Here is a 15,804-nt window from a genome sequence, read left to right on the forward strand (position 1 = left end):
GTAACCCGGAACTTGGGACAGTAAGGAAGAAGGCTAATAGATTTAAGGCTAGACTAGACTACTGAAATGCTCCATCTCAAAAGACAAAAAACAAAAAAAAAAAAAGGAAGAGTGTATATGGAAAGGAATATACTACCTTCAGTGATCCTAATATATCCACTTCTAGTTATGTTTTTAGATTTCTTTTGATTTGTGTGTGTGTGTGTGTGCACGCGCACACTTGCATGCAGGTACCCACAGTAATCCAAAGAGTGCATCAGATCCCCTCAAGCTGGAGTTACATGCAGTCATGAGTTACACAGTATGGGTCCTGGCAATCAAATTCTAGTCCATTGCAAGAGCAGCAAGTGCTTTTAATGCCTGAGCCATCTGACCAGCCCCAAACTCTTAGTTGTACTTTTAAAGTTAACTTTTAAAATTATTTTATTATTTTTTCTTTATTTATTGTTTTCAATAAATTTCAATACATTCCAACTGCAGTTTTCCCTCTCTCAACTCCTCCCAGTCCCTCCACCTCCCCCAGGTCCACTCCTCCCAGGGAGATCCGCTGAACATGGCATAACCAGATACATTAAAACTGTGTACAAACCCTTAGAACAGAGCAAGGCAATCCAGTAGGAGGAAAGGGGTCCCAAGAGCAGGCAAAAGAGAGACAACCCCACTCCCACAAAACCACAAAGCCAACAATCATAACATACAGAGGACCTAACTCAAACCCATGCAGGCTCTGTGACTACCACTTCCATCTCTGTGAGCCCTGCCCCTATAAGTCCTACTTAGTTGATGTCTGTGGGCCGGTTCTCCTGGTGCTCGCCACTCCACTGGTTCCTTCAATTCCTCCTCCTCTTCCATAGGGTTCCCCAAGCTACGAGGAGAGGGACCTGATGGAGCACGCCAATGTTTTGCTATGTAGCTTTGCATCTGCTCCCTTCAACTGCCAGAGGAAGGCCCTCTGATGATGATTGGGCTAGGCACCAATCTGGACTTCTGGAGGCGTGGAGTGGTGCTGGTCTCTTTCTAATACTGTATTTATTCTTTGGCACTTCTCTACATGTATATATACAATGTATCTTTCTTGTCTTTTTTTTTTAAAGATTATAATATAATCATTTCCCCCTTCCTGTTCCTCCAAACCCATTTACTCTTCCTTGCTCTTTGTCAAATTTATGGTCTCTTCTTCTCATTAATTGTTGTTACATGAAGATATGTGTGTGTGTATGCATGTATATTACTAATTATAACCCACTCAGCCTATATAATGTTAGCTCATCTGTGTATGTTTGCAGGGCTGACCATTTGGTACTGGATAACCAGTTGGTGTGCTCTTTCCTTGGGAGGACTGTGTCTCCCTCTCTCAACATTCCTTAGCTGCCTATAGTTCTTTGTGTAGGGTTGAGGCTGTGTGGTCTTTCACCTGTTCACCTTGGCATGTCTGTTGCTCTTGTTCAGTTCATACTGATGAGACTTTCAGCTTCTGACGTGACTAGGAGACACAGTCTCAGAACAAACTCCCTGATCCTCCGACTGTTAGGCTATTTCCACTCCCTTTTCTCTCAGTGAACAGTGTCCACTGGGACTGTATCCCACAGCTCTGCGTTTCAGTTGTTGTAATTTTCCACAATGGGCTCCATCTATTGCAAAGAGAGGTTTCACTGAGGATGAGTATTACACTCCTATCTGAGGATTTAGAACTAGGAGCCTCCAGTAAGTGAGAACATACACTGTTTGTCTTTCTGGGCCCCAGTTACCTTCTTCAGTATGGTCTTTCCATCCATTTAACCTGCAAACTTAATGATTTCACTTTTTTTTAATTCTTTTTTATTCTTTTTTAATTAAAATTTCCAACTGCTCCCCGTTTCCCATTTCCCTCCCGCTCCTCCCACATATTGCCCCCTCCCCCGCTCCCCTCCCCCTATCCCCACTCCACTTCTCCTCCCCCCAGTCCACTCCCCCTCCCTCTCGATACTGAAGAGCAGTCCAAATTCCCTGCTCTACAGGAAGACCAAGGTCCTCCCACTTCTATCTAGGTCCAGGAAGGTGAGCATCCAAACAGGCTACGCTCCCACAAAGCCAGTTCATGTATTAGGATCGAAACCTGGTGCCATTGTCCTTGGCTTCTCATCAGCCTTCATTGTCCGCCTTGTTCAGAGAGTCCAGTTTCAACCCATGCTTATTCAGTCCCAGTCCAGCTGGCCTTGGAGAGCTCCCAATAGATCAGTTCCACTGTCACAGCGGGTGGGTGCATGCCTCGTGGTCCTGATTTCCTTGTTCATGTTCTCCCTCCTTCTGCTCCTCATTTGGACCTTAAGAGCTCAGACGGTTGCTCCAAATTGGGTCTCTGTCTCTCTCTCGATCCATCGCCAGATGAAAGTTCCTGTGCCATTCTCCTTGGCCTCTCGTCAGCTCTCATTGTCCGCCACATTCAAAGAGTCCAGTTTTATCCCATGTTTTTTTCAGTAGCAGTCCAGCTGGCCTTGGTGAGCTCCCAATAGATCGGCCCCCCTGTCTCAGTGGTTGGGTGCACCCCTCATGGTCCTGAATGATTTCACTTTTTTAACAGCCAACTAGTGTTTCGTAGTGTACCACATTTTCATTATGCACTCGTTGGTCGAGGACATTTCGGTTGTACCCATCTTCTAGCTAATGTGAATAGAGCAGCAGTGAAGATGGCTGAGCAAGTACCAGTGGAGTAGGATAGAGAGTTCCTTGGACCTATTTGCCAAGGAGCTGGGTCATATGGTAGCTTTATTTTGGATCATTTTTGAGAGTTTTCCATACTGATTTCCATTGTGGCTGCACAACTTTGCCACCCAACCAATGGTGGATGAGAGTTCCCCCAATATCCCCGTCAGCACTTGCTATTGGTTGTTTTGTTGATCTCTGCCATCCTGACTACTGGGATAATAGTTTTATGATGTCCTATCTGCCCATTGTTGGCCTTAATCCTTGGGTAAATGGAGTCCCACTCAGGAAGTCCTTTCCTACATCTATAGCATAAAAAGTATTGCCTATTTTCTTCTAACAGTTTACTTTTAGGTCTTTGATCCAGTTGGATTTCTGTGTGTGATGCTGGTCTAATTTCATTCTGTGTGTAGACATCCAGTTTTCTCAGCACCATTTGTCAAAGATGCTTTCTTTTCTCCAGCTTATGTTTCTGGCATTAAATGGCTGAAATTACATGAACTCGTGTTTGGATCTTCCATTGGTCTACATATCTGTGCCGGTACGATATTGCTTTTATTACTATGGCTCTGTAATATATCTTAAGATCTGGAATTGCAATCCCTCCAGCATTGTTTTTTTGTTTGTTTTGTTTTGTTTTTTTTTCTCTAGTTTTGTTCAGGATTGTGATTCTGTATGAGTTTTAGGTGACTTTTTCTATTTCTGTGAAGAATGAGATTAGTGTTTTGGTGATTTGGGATTGCACTGAATTTGTACGTAACTCTTGGGAAGATGGTTGTTTTCATGATATTTCTCCTACCATGTATGAGAATGGGGTGTCTTTCCATTTCTAGTGTCTTTCTCTACCTCTTTTTTCAGAGGTTTAAGTTTTCATTGTAGAGGTCCATCACTTCCCTGGTTAGGGTTTTTCCTAGATATTTTATTTTGTTTGATGCTTTTGTAAATGGAGTGTGTCCATGATCTTGTCTGTATGCTTGTTGGTGGTGTATAGAAATATACTATTAACTTGTGCAAACTGATTCTGTATCCTGCCACATTGCTGTATTTGTTTACCAATTCTAGAAGTATTGTGGTAGAAAGAATTAATGTTAATCTGTCTTTAAATTCAATAGTAGATTTTTTTAAAAAGCTTTTTTATATTTATTTATTTATTATGTATACAATATTCTGTCTGTGTGTATGCCTGCAGGTCAGAAAAGGGCACCAGACACCATTACAGATGGTTGTGAACCACCATGTGGTTGCTGGGAATTGAACTCAGGACCTTTGGAAGAACAGTCAATGCTCTTAACCTCTGAGCCATCTCTCCAGCCCCCAATAGTAGATTTTTTTATGCAATTGAGTGCACCAGAATTTGGTGTGTATATGTTTAGGACAGTAATGTCTTCTTGGTTAACTCTTCCCTTGTTAAGAATAAAGTATCTATCTTCTTCATCTGATTAGTTTTAATTTGAAGTCTGTTGTCAGATATTAGGTTAGCAATACCTTCTTGTTTCCTGATCCCATTTGATTGGAGAATCATTGTCCTTCTTTTTACTTTGAGGCTGTGCCTATCTTTAAAGCTAAGATATCTTTCTTGTAGGCACTCATGGATTTTGTTTCTTGATCCATTCAGTAAGCCTATGACTTTAGATTGGAGAATTGAGGCCACTGATATTTAAAGTTATTAAACTATGTGTATTAATTGTGGTTATGGTGGTGTTGATTTTTGGTGGTATTGTTTCTGTTCCCAGTAGTAGTTTTTATTATAATAATTATGGCTTCATTTTTCATTTCACAGTCTCTTTTGCTGTGCTCATTCCTCTTTTCAGCCCAAAATACTGCTTCCCATATTTTCTTTGGGTTTATTTTGTTGGATATAAAATGTTTAAGGTATTCATGCTAGATAGATTTTGCTGGCTCTATTAGTCTGGCATGGCCATCATAGTCTTTGGACTTGTAACACATTGCTCCATGCTCTTCTGGCTTTCAAGGTTTCCATTGAGAAATCAGCTGTTACTCTCAAAGGTTTTCCTTTGTATGTGACTTACTTTTTTTTCTCTTACAGCTTTTAATACACTTCCTTTGCTCTGTATACTTAACTTAGTGTATGCCAATATACTAGATATGCCATGTGGACTTTCTTTCCTGGTTTTGTCTATTTGGTGTTCTATGTGCTGCTTGTATCTGTATGGGTTTATCTTTCCTTAGTTTGGGGGAAATTTCTTTTTTTTTTTTTTGGTTTTTCGAGACAGGGTTTCTCTGTGGTTTTGGAGCCTGTCCTGGAACTAGCTCTTGTAGACCAGGCTAGTCTCGAACTCACAGAGATCCGCCTGCCTCTGCCTCCCGAGTGCTGGGATTAAAGGCTGGGGGAAATTTCTTTATGATTTTGTTGATGATATGGTCATTTCCATTGACTTGGAGTCTTTAAAGTATTTTGTTGTTGTTTTCATGGGGATCGCACAGTTCCTGTTATGTTCCTTTCTGTGTGTGTTTAATTTTTTTCATATTCTTTGCTTATTTGGTCTAGATACTATATCTTCCAGTCTCGACATTTTTGTTGTTGTTTTGTTTTTTGAGACAGGGTTTCTCTGTGTAACAGTCCTGGCTGTCCTGGAACTCACTTTGTAGAGTTCAGGCTCGCCTTGAGTTCATAGAAATCTGACTACCTCTGCCTCCCAAGTGCTGGGATTAAGGGCGTGTGCCACTACCACCCAGCCTGACAGGGACTGGGAAGGTAGCTCAGATGGTACAGTGCTTGTCACATAAGCACGAGGGTCCTCTGAAACCATGAGCCCAGCTAAGTGTTTCCTCCTTTCGGGTTGTAAGTATTTTGGTCAGAGGGCTGCAGAAGTAACACAGTCTCCCGTGTGTTCTGACTTCAAGGAGAGGTCCTGAAGCTGCCAGTACATTATGTAATGATCATTCAAAGTATCCATTAACCACAATTAGGAAGGAATTTTGTTTTTTTTTCTTTTTGTTTGTTTGTTTTTGTTTTTCGAGACAGGGTTTCTCTGTGCTTTTGGAGCCTGTCCTGGAACTAGCTCTTGTAGACCAGGCTGGTCTCAAACTCACAGAGATCCGCCTGCCTCTGCCTCCCGAGTGCTGGGATTAAAGGCGTGCGCCACCACCACCCAGCTAGGAAGGAATTTTGTAAATTAAGCAGAGAATCTTACCATTATAAATAACAAAACATGAAACTTGCATTTCCCAGCTTTGTCTTTCTGGACTTATTTTATGGCATTTCCAGTGAAAACCCGGGGAGGACAATCAAGAGTTTGAAAGAAGTGCAGGCCATTAGGCAGGCAGAGCATTCACGCTGAGTGTCAAGACCAAGAAGGATTGCTGAGCACATCTAAGGGAGCCTATGAGTGTATTCGTACCTTTCCTGTTGCTATGACCAAATAGCAGGCAAGAAACGAGAGGAAGGGCTTCTCTTGGCTCACACTTGAGGGTTCAGTCCATCCTGGCAGGGAAGCATGGGGGCAAGGAGGCTCCTTGCGATGACAAATGAGCACAAGTTCATCTCTCATTTCAGGGAGCCAGGAAACAAAGAAAGGGAAAGACAGTGCTCAGGTGGATTGTTCCTCTCCCTCTTTACCCAGGCTGGGACTCCAGCAGTGGCATGTTGCCATCCACATTCAAGACAGGCACCTCCTCTTTGAATAGTCTTCTCTGGAAGAGACACACCAAACTGTGTGTTGCATTAATGTCCTGGTTCTTTCGTATTCCAATCAAACTGAAAATTGGAATTCACCACCGTATGTGTTGGTGAGTGAGTGAACTTATCAAATACCTGTAACTAAAAAAGTGGCAAATCTTGGGTCTGGAGAGATAGCTTAGTGGTTAAGATCACATACTGCCCTTGCAGGGGATTCAGGTTCAGTTCTTAGCACCTATATTGGGCGCCTCACAATGGCCTATAATTCCAGCTCTAGGGGATTCAATATTCCCTTCTGGCCTCCATGGACCAGTACTCCCGTGTACTTATCTACATACATTCACATAAAAAGAATAAATGAGCTGGGTGTGGCACCATATATCTTTAACCCTAGCACTCAGGAATCAGAGGCGGGTTGATGGCCATGAGATTACTCAGCATGTTCTACATAGTGAAGTCAAGTCCAGGAGCGACCTAGTGAGACCCTTCCTCAATAAAGTAAAACAGTTCTTAGTGGCTGAGGCAATAACAGTTCTAGAGGATAGCTCCGCTAGTAAGGTGCTTTCCATGCAAGCTTGAAGACCCGAGTCTCCAGGACTCACGTATAAAAGACAGCAAAGCGGTGCCTATCTGTAATCCCAGTGCTAGGGAGGCACAGACTAGAGGGTCCCTGAGGGTCCCAGCTTAGCCAGATCAACAAGCCTCAGGTGTAGGGTAAAAGGACCAGTCAAAGAAAACACCCTGACCCTGAAACCAGAGACCCCCTCAAAAAAAAAAAAAAACACATTTTGCCCCTGAAACCAGTGCCAGTGAAACAAACACACCCTTACCCTGAAACCAGAGCCAAAGAAACACACTCTGCCTCTGACCAACTCAGGACGAAAATCAACCAATCCCTGAGCAGGAACATGGCCAACAGACTAAACCTGACCATGAGAAGAAAGAGGGGAGGGAGCACAAAGAGAGGAGCCACTCACCAAGAGCCAAAATTGCTGAGTTACTTAGGGATCAGGCTAGGGGAAGGGAAGTAGAAAGCCTGAGAGGGAGAGGTTTAGGGTAGGGGTCAGGGAGAGAAATGCTTGGAGGAGCCACTGGTGGTACTGAGTGACTCGGAGAATTTGCCAGCATCTCAGGCTATTGTTGCAGGTTTCTGAGACCTAACAATGTTCCTCTACCCCTCACTCTCCCCACCCCCCACCAGACACAAGAGAACGTTTACAGGTAAAGAAGCTGATGCTACTTCCATGGTATGTTAAGGCATAGGATTGTTCTATCCAAGGCTGGCAGGAAAGACAGTTATTTTGTCTGGAGTGCTAGAGACTAGACGCAGGCCTCGTGCATGCTAAGCAAACATCCCACCATTGATCTACATTTCTAGCCTCAGAGTTTTAAAAGTGAATGGTGAAGCAAGAAGCCACGCTACAGGCAGATCATCCCAAATCTTCACTTTACAAATTAGAAAAGTAACTTGAGTGAGGATAGGTATCTTGGCCAAGGCAACACAACAAAGTCCAGGAATTCCAGTGTTCATCACATAAAGTCAAGCATTTAATCTGCTGCACCATTAAGGTTCATCTGACTTTGCTGGTGATTACGTAAATCCATCTGTAACTCCTACAGGGTCTCCATGGAAACTAGGAGGTTAGGAGTATCTTCTTGTTTAACACTGACAGTCTGAAGGACAGATTCATGAACCTAAGAAAACAAGCCCTCATACAACCACTGGGGGTCAGGGCAGAGCCAGGAAAGACCATCAGAGATTGCACTTGGTTACTGGGACTCTACTTGGTCCTGTAGAAGTGCCAAGAGTCACCAAACCTGTGCTTTATCTGTGTAATGTCTCTCCGTCAGCACATAGCTAGGCAGTGGCACTGTGTATTAGTTTCCGTCAGAGGGGTGGCCCAAAGGCAGGTAAGGAGAACATATTTGGGTTCTATACATCTATTCCTGTACTCGAGATGGACTGTTGGGTATCTGAAAATATCTATCAATTCACAAGCTTTAAATACGTTTATAAGCCGGGCAGTGGTGGCGCACGCCTTTAATTCCAGCACTCGGGAGGCAGAGGCAGGCGAATCTCTGTGAGTTCGAGGCCAGCCTGGCCTACAAGAGCTAGTTCCAGGACAGGAACCAAAGCTACAGAAAAACCCTGTCTCGAACCCCCCCAAAAAAAATAATAAATAAATAAATAAATTTATGACAATATATTTTCACATCTGTAGTTTAGAAATTTCCCCTAGATTGTTTCTTCCTGTTTGCTTTAACTTCCGTTAAACTGATCTTTGGGGAAAGGCTTGCCATGTGCTGGATTTTACCAACTCAGATTCAAACTCTAAAGTGTCTTTTTATTTTTTGATTTTGGAGGGCACTTCCTCGAGCATAATAAAAATGCCGTCACAGGGAAACTTAGAGAACCATCCCGGAAACATGTCCAGGCACTAATGCAAACCTCCTGGCAGTCTGACGGGCTCTTGGCAGAGAATATGGCTGCCCAGCTGACATGATAGATGAGCAAGTGCCCAGAGAATGGCCCTAAATTGCCAACACCCCACAGTACATTTCCTTAGGGTTCTTCATTCAGTAATATTGGCAGCATTTTCTGTGTGCAGTGAGCAGGCTCTGCTGGGGAAGGTCAGAGGCATCCTTTGCCTTTCCAGTGAGCGGAATTCAGTCACATGCTTCCTCCAGCAGCCCAACCTGAAGTAGTTGGAGCAGACTGACCTGGATGTGTCTGTCCTGGCATTGCAAGAACAATACTTCTTGACCAGAAGTCCTAGGTCCCCCTTGACTATGCCTTCTCTTCTTTGCCTCTTGGCAAATGGGCGAGGCCTAATTCCACCGCTCAGAATCTACTCTATTCATAGAAGCCCCCCTTCCACCACAGTGGAGCCCTTTCCGTTCATCCCCACTGCAGGAGGGCTTCGTAAGTGTTGGAAGGCTGCCCATATCTTGGTCTTGCCCATGCCCTCTGAGGCCTCCTCTCTCACTCTCTCCCTTCACCACATTAGACAAGGTCTGTGCCTTAAGTAACGACCCCAGTTCCACCTGGCCCTTGTGCTCAACACATGTTTTATCTGTCCCCTTGAAGTCCTGGCCACAGACATGGTACGACTGTGACTGCTGTGTGATGCCGTGGGTTCATCCTACGTCAGCATGCAAAGGATCACATCCCAGTATACACAAAACCCAAGAATCGGGGGAAGGGTGGTGGAGAAGCAGCTTAGGCAGGCTCTCAGCTAATTTCCACATACTCATCACATAGGGATGCTAACGTCACTCACAGGATATCAGAACATTAAGACTTATAGCTATGAGGTTTTATTTCATTGCTTCTGGATGCTTCTGGAGTGTTCTGTTAAAGCCATATCTAGTAGAATGTTTTCTTTTTTCCAGTAGAAGGCATCTTTCATTTGACAGTTAAATGCACTGACCTGAGTAGAGGGCAGTAACAGCAGTGCTGCTGGTTGCCGGCCTGCATGTCTGTAAGGAGGAGAGGAACCAGTGAGCATCTCCCATGTGTCCACTATGGCTGGACATTGCAAGGAGAAAGAATATGGAGCATACCGCTAACTCCAATGATAGACTAAGAAAGCAACACTTGATGCTGCAAAAGGAAAAACTGATACATCCCTTTCCATAAAGAAGTTTGTTAGTATAAAGGGCCTGCTGACCAATTTCATCATTACCTTGTGCTAGAGGGCCTGATAGACCCATATGGGATCTAACGCATTATACACAAAGAATGATTTCTATTTCTGATTATTTCTTGTAATTGAATAAGTAGCAAAGTTCATCCTGAAAAATCTGGAATTATTTTAGCAGCTTCAATATGCAAAACAACTCCTTCTGCATATTGAGAGTCAGTAACTATATTAAGAGGTTCTGGAAAATTTAGTAATACCACGAGAATAGCATATAATTTTGACTTTTGAACAGAATCATAAAGACTTTGAGCCACTTCAGTTAAATTTCCTGACTTATAACCTGCCTTTCCTGATTTATTTGCATCAGTATAGAATGTAAGGGCTCCAGAAATTGGTGTTCCTCATACAATGTGAGGAAGGATCTAATTAGTACTTTTTATAAACTGAAATCTCTTGCTTTTGCAATATTTGTTGCTAATCTCTCCCAAGAGATTGTTGCAAACTCTTCGCCAATGTTCATTTTCTGCCCATAATGAGGCAATTTCAGCATTACTAAAAAGTACCACAATTTCTGTTGGGTATATTACTATTAATTGACAAATTCTTAAGATATCTTATCTTATACCCTAGGTAATTAATAGAAGAATCCCCTCTTTGTATTTTTTTTTTCTGGAGAAATTTTTAATCCCCAACAAGCAAAATTTTCTTTACCTCTTCAAACATTTTTTCCTAAGGTATCTGAGTCTGAAACAGCTACTAAGATACCACCCACATATTGCTCAATTATTGATTGAGGAGATTGTTTACAAATTATTTCCAATGACTGTTGTACAAAATATTTACACAAGGTGGAGCTGTTTAACATTCTTTGTGGAAGAATTTTCTACTAATACCTTTCAACAGGCTGGCAATTACTATAAGTAGGCACCATGAAGGCAAAATTTTGTCTATCCTGTCCTTGTAAAGATATAGTAAAAAAGCAGTCTCTCAAATCAATCACTATAATAACCCATCCTTTGAATAATAAGGAAGGCAAGGGAATTCCAGGCTGTAAAGAGCCCATTGGTTGAATCACCTTATTATGGCTCTTAAGTATGTTAAAATTCTCCACTTTCCAGATTTCTTTTTAATGACAAATATAGAACAATTCCAAGGACTGTTTGATTCGTCAGTATGTTGAGCATTTAGCTGTTTCTGTACCAGGTGTTCTAATGCCTGTAATTTTTCTGATATCAAAGGCCATTGTTCCACCCAGACAGATTGCTTAGATAATGGTTTTAATGGTAAGGCTGTTGTTACCTTTGAAAGATCTGCAGCTGTTGTGCCCTGCTTATATACAACCTGAACAGTCAGAGACTCTATGATATCTTTTAATCTTTTTCTTGAAGCATACTTTAGTTTATGGTTTGTTTCTGAGATTAGAGGAATATTAATCTGGGTTTTCCATTGCTGTTACAAATCATGTCCCCACAAATATATTGCTATGTTAGCTACATATGGCTGTAATTTTCCTCTCTGTCCTTCTAGCCCTATACATTCTACCCACCTTATGCTTTGTTTTCCTTGAAATAAAGTTCCAATTCCTATAGAAGTTGAATGTTTACCTCCTGAAGAGACCAATCTGGATGCCAAGATTTTGGTAAAATTATTGTTATAGCCACACCTGTGTCTAGTAACCCTTCAATCACAATGTCATTTATTTGTATGTTTAGCTTTGGTCTTTGATCATTTACAGAAGTTTACCAAAATACTGTTTTATGGTGTCTCCCGAAAATTTTGTTTTATCTAATAATAATGATGTTATGTCATCCAGAGAGTGTGACGTTTAACAATAGATATTAAATCTTTTAATTGCTCTGTGAAGGATTTTCCCCAGTGTTAACAGGGAATGATTGAACCAAATGTGACACTGGAACCCACAAGAGGCATTTGCCAGTGGCAAAGGGTTACCTTGCCTGTTCCTTGTTGATCTGCAATCATTAGTCTAATGCCAGCCCTTGACATACCTTCTGCATATTCCAGAAGTCTGGGACCTTCTATTTGTATTCTCTCTCTCAAAAAAAAATATTGTTCCTAGGACACTTTGCCTACAATTCCTTTTCAGATGACTTGGTTTACCACAATTAAAATATCTAACCTTTACATTTCTCTTAAAATTTTTAGAAATCATTTTTCCTATCCAAGTATCATCATAAGTGTGAAATCTAATATCAGTTGTATTTCTAATTCATTCATTTATGAATGCTGATCTTGCCTTTGAAGGCTTAATCATCCTTTTGCATTCTGAATTAGAATTTTCAAAAGCCAAAGGTTCAATTAATATTTTTCTAGCTTCTGGATGTGATATCATTCTATTTACAGCTGAAGTCAATCTTTGTAAAAGATTCAGGGAAGTTCAGGGAAGCTAGAACATTCTTCTAGAAGCAGATGGAAGCAGACACAGAGATCCACAACTAACCACTGGACCGAGCTCACAGAGTACAATTGAATTGAGGGAGGAGTGATGATATGAACAAAGAGATCAAGACCATGATGGGAAAACCCACAGAATCAGCTGACCCGAGCAAGTGGGAAATAACTGACTCTGGACTAACAACTGGGGAACCTGCATAGGATTGAACTAGGCCCCATGAATACAGGTGACGATGGTGCGGCTTGGGCAGTATATGGGGTCACTGGTAGTGGGACCAGGATCTAACTCTTTAATGCATGAACTGACTTTGTGGAGCACATTCCCTCTGGAGAGAAACCTTGCTCAGCCTAGGTACTGGGGTGGAGGAAGGCCTTGGTTCTACCTCAATGAGGTGATGGGCAGACTTATTTGACTTTCTGGGGAGGCCTTACCCTCTTTGAGGAGTGGAAAGGGATTAGGGTAGGGGGAAGGTGAGGGGAGTGGGAGAAAAAGAGCAAGGGGGAACTGGAATTGGTATGTAAAAAAATAAAAAGATAAGTAAATAAAATTAATTAATTATAAAAATATTTAACATCTGCTTCACAAAAGGTAAATGCATACCATATGAAACTACTGCTTCCTTAAATCTCTTCAAATCTAACATTTCTACAGGATCCTAGTCAACTTCTTAATAGGCTTGGGGGTGTATAATATCTGGTGGTTGTTCCTGAATGATAACTGGATAGATTAAGGTTAGCTTTCTAATAACCTCAGGCCACTCCTCTTCAGTTTCATAATGCAATGATGTTGCAGTTTTTGCTCTAACCTCCCCTGTCTATGTGAATATTTTTTCTTAGTTTCATCAGTAGGGCTTTCTAAGGATTGTATCTTATCAGTCAATTTTTCATATTTTGAATGAGTATCAATCCACTTTTAAAGGATAGAACATGAATTACCAAACTGATAATGATTATACTTGACATTATGCCAATCCCAGCTAATGCTGAGTTGATTATCTCCTCATTTAATGTTTTCATTTTTAAACCATCCATTGTGAAACCATACAGAGACCTAACTCACTTCATTATAATATCGTTCCCCATTCTTAATGTGTGGATAAAACATTCTTTTAAACTCATTTCTACCTCAAAAATTCCCAGATCTCACCAGATCTGCTGACGACAACAATGAAGTGCCAGACTGGCTGTCTCTGTGCCACAAGGCTGTGCAGAGAACACGGGAGGGGCACAGCCTGGTCTAGGGCAGCCGCAGCTAGCTGCTTGCATGTACTTTGGCTGAGAGTATACGGTGGTGGCTGCAGCCGCAAAAGCCCAAGCAGGTGTTATGGTGGCTGGCCTGGCATGGCAGCAGCCCAAGGAGGGGGTCCAGAGGAAGCCTGCAACCCATGGGAAGAGCTGTTGGTTTAAGTTTAGTGTTAGAACACTTGCCAGGCACAGATGAGCAAAGCCAGGTACCATCGTCAGCTCACACCTGAAAGTCAATGTAAAGAAGAGCTGTTTCTTTTTTTTTTTTTTAAATATTTATTTATTTATTATTTGTACAGCATTCCTTCCATGTGTGCCCGCAAGCCAGAAGGGGGCACCAAGTCTCATTATAGATGGCTGTGAGCCACCATGTGGTTGCTGGGAATTGAACTCAGGACCTCTGGAAGAGCAGTCAGTGCTCTTAACCACTGAGCCATCTCTCCAGCCCCCAAGAAGAGCTGTTTCTCTAGATCACACCTGATATCTGGAAGCAAAAACCTCGGAGCCACTCTACCACCGAGTCAAAGCTGGGAGGGATGGGAGCCCACTGATCCTCTTTCAGTCTGTGGAGAGGGCAGCATGGAGCCTAGGAACTGCAGGAAGTAAGGTCTTTAAGTCTAGTGATCCAGTGGTCGGAGATAGTGGTATCTTTGGCATCATTAAGGCCCTGCGAATTTGAGGTTCCTAAAACACACCTTGTCTGGGCCCATAAGATCCGTTACATGTTCTAGTAAATGGCAGTAAATCTTTAAGTCTTTCAGACCGTGGAGGCACACACCTCTAGTTCCAGCACCCTGGAGGCAGAGGCAGGTGGACTCTGAATTCAAGGCCAGCATGGTCTACACAGTAAGTTCCAGCCCAACCACAGCTACGTAGTGAGGCCCCATTTCAAACAAACAAGTAAACAGTCTTTGAGTCTTCCTTATTCTTGGGGGGAAATGTATATGGTGGCTCAGAACAAGTTAGTGCACATTGGTTATTCTTGGGGAGGGGTGTATATGGTGGCTCAGAACGAGTTAGTGCACCTTGGAAAGGGATAGGGGCACTTTTACTATCGGCAAACCTGAGGTGCCAGGAAGTTAGTGCTAGTGGATGCACCACCCTCAGCTCTCCCCAGACCATTTTTGATGGTGTCCCGACTAACACCTAGTCAGGGCCCATGGGGGATAAGGCAGTGTCAAGTGTGTCCCTTAAAGCCTCAGAGTGTTGGCTGTAGTAGGTATTTAGTTCAGTCTGGCTAAGGAAAACAAATAGGACTCAGTCATTTTTAAAAGCAAGTCTTCATTTCTGTCACTACTTCACGTATGGCCACACTTGTGCTGGTTCCCGTGAAGCCCTGGGTGGCCCTGAGGATGGAGGTGGTTGGATGGAGACAGGAGGCTCTTTGCTCTGAGGAACTCACACATTCCTTGGGATAAGAGCCTTGTGGAGAGATCGCTACAGGATGAGGAAACAAAGAAAATGCCATAGGAACCCAGGAGGGAACGCAAGGCCTTTCTTCTTGTAGCAAGGGGACAAACAGAAATGTTTGTTTTATACAGAGGTAAAAGGAGGATTTCATTTCAAAAATGGGGACATGCTAAGCAGAGGAGATGGTGGACCCGAAAACAGCCTGGTCAAAGAACAGTGAGTGTGGGTGGAACAGTAGAGACCTGGAGCAGGGAGGGGCTCACATGGCAAGCCAGTCCTGTTGACTGGGAGACATCAAAGAGCAAGCTGTTCACTCCATGGTAGCCAGGAGCACAGCAGAGAAAGGCCTGGGTTGCAGCTTCTCCATCAGGGAGGCTCCCTAGTGACCCTCCTCAAGTTTTCATAGAGGCCACGGCTGCAGATCAGGCCCTCAACACAGGAGCCTCTGGAGGACATTCCTATTCAAACTAAAGGAAGACGAAAGCTGAACTCTGACCTTGCTCTCCAGTACTTAGAACTCAATACCCTTTAGGTGCTGTATCGGAAACTGCTGTGGATCTTTCTTCTTCTTTCCCTTCTTTAACTAGAATCTTCAGTTTTTAGCTGGCCATGTTGTGATGGGGGTGTTTCCCGCCTCTACTGCAGTCCAGTGCCTGCATTACTGTGTTCTTTTGGCCTACAGGTAGCATATGAGCTTTCTAGGGTGTTTTCTTAAAGGGTGGACCATGTCTCTTCTTGCTAACATCATCCTTATGGTTGGAAGGAGATGAC

This window comes from Chionomys nivalis, chromosome 12 (assembly GCF_950005125.1).
Source record: "Chionomys nivalis chromosome 12, mChiNiv1.1, whole genome shotgun sequence".
Lineage (NCBI taxonomy): Eukaryota > Metazoa > Chordata > Mammalia > Rodentia > Cricetidae > Chionomys > Chionomys nivalis.